The sequence below is a fragment of the Crocodylus porosus genome, unplaced genomic scaffold, assembly GCF_001723895.1.
Source record: "Crocodylus porosus isolate Cpor-Errol unplaced genomic scaffold, CroPor_comp1, whole genome shotgun sequence".
NCBI lineage: Eukaryota > Metazoa > Chordata > Crocodylia > Crocodylidae > Crocodylus > Crocodylus porosus.
The window spans coordinates 21,592,125-21,594,117 of record NW_017728949.1 but is presented as its reverse complement, the minus strand read 5'-3'; positions in this window follow the sequence as shown (position 1 = coordinate 21,594,117).

Genomic DNA, 1,993 nt, shown 5'->3' with positions numbered 1-1,993 from the left:
AGGTAAAGTGCTGCTCAACCTGGTACTGGCAACTGGGGACGACCTAATCAGTGACCTAATGATCAAAGGGAAGCTGGGTGACAGTGATCACGAGCTGATCACCTTCACTATCCACCATAAAGCTGGCAAGTCAGTCAGTAATACAGAAGTTCTTAACTTCAGGAAAGCTGACTTTGACAAGCTAAGGAGGCTTGTCAGTGAGGCCCTAAAGGGCCACAACCTGAAGGGGAGGGGAGTCCAGGATAAGTGGTTGCTCCTCAAGGGAGCAATTCTGGATGCACAAGCAAAGTCTACTTTATCCCATCTCAGAGGAAAGGCAGCAAAGGGGCACAGCAGCCCCTTCAGCTCTGCAGAGAACTAGTGGACCTCCTGTGTCTTAAAAGAAAGACCTACAAAGGATGGAGGACTGGATCCACCACCAAGGAGGAATACTCTGCACTAGTCTGGACCTGCAGAGAGTGAAGCAGGAAAGCCCAGGCTGCGACTGAACTCCAACTAGCTACACGTATCAAGGACAATAAAAAGTCCTTTTTCAGATATGTGGGGACCCGGAAGAAAAGCAAGGGCAATGTTGGACCCCTGCTAAACCAGATGGGGCAACTGACAACTGACACCCAGGAAAAAGCAAACTTGCTAAATGAGTACTTTGTGTCAGTTTTCCACCAGTCCCACGGGACGCCTCTGCCCACTACAGGACAGGGAGGCCCGGGTGAGGGAGATTCCTTACCCCTCATCAATGCTGACCTCGTGAAGGAACATCTTGAGAGGCTGGATACCTTCAAGTCAACCAGCCCTGACAGCTTACACCCCAGGGTACTCAAGGAGCCAGCAAGCATCATACCTCAGCCCCTAGCACCCATCTTCGAGATCTCCTGGAGCTCTGGTGAAGTGCCCGAAGATTGGAAGAAGGCCAATGTGGTGCTTATCTTCAAGAAAGGGAAGAAAGTGGATCTAGCAAACTACAGGCCCATCAGCCTGACCCCTAACCCAGAGAAGGTCTTGGAAAAGATTATCAAAGAGGCCATCCTTAACAGACTGACTGACAGCAACATCCTGAGGGATAGCCAGCACAGGTTTTTTGCGGGTAGGTCTTGTTTGACCAATCTCATTTCCTTTTATGACCAGGTGACCTATCACCTGGACAAGCTGGAGGAGATTGATGTCATGTATCTTGACTTCAAAAAAGCCTTTGATCTGGTGTCCCATGATCACCTCTTGGCCAAACTTGTCAACTGCAGCCTCAGCTTCACCACGATCCGCTGGCTAGGGAATTGGCTCCGTGGGAGGACCCAGGTGGTAGTTGATGGAAGTCAATCCTTGTGGTCTGCTGTGACCAATGGGGTCCCTCAAGGCTCTGTCCTGGGACCCATACTGTTCAACATCTTCATTAACGATGTAAACATTGATATCAGAAGCGGACTGGCCAAGTTCGTTGATGACACCAAACTTTGGGATAAAGCATCCACACCTGAGGACAGGGGGGCAATCAAGGCTGACCTCGACAGGTTCAGGAAATGGGCGGCCGAGAACCTGATGGTGTTTAACACTGAAAAATGCAAGGTTTTCCACCGTGGGAGGAAGAACCTGCAGCATCCTTATAGGCTTGGCAGTGCTACGCTGGCTAGCACTATGGATGAAAGGGACTTGGGGGTCATGACTGACCACAAGATGAACATGAGCCTTCAAAGTGATGCTGCAGCTACCAAAGCGAGCAAAACACTGGTTTGCATCCATAGATGCTTCTCGAGCAAAACCCAGGACGTCATTCTCCCATTGTACTCAGTCTTAGTGAGGGTACTGTGTCCAGTTTTGGGCTCCACAATTCAAAAAGGATGTGGAGAGGCTTAAGAGAATCCAGAGAAGAGTCACGCACATGATCAGAGGTCAGGAAAACAGACCTTACGATGACAGGCTAAGAGCCATAGGACTCTTTAGCCTGGAAAAGCGCAGACTCAGGCGTGATCTGGTGGCCACCTATACGTTTATCTGGGTG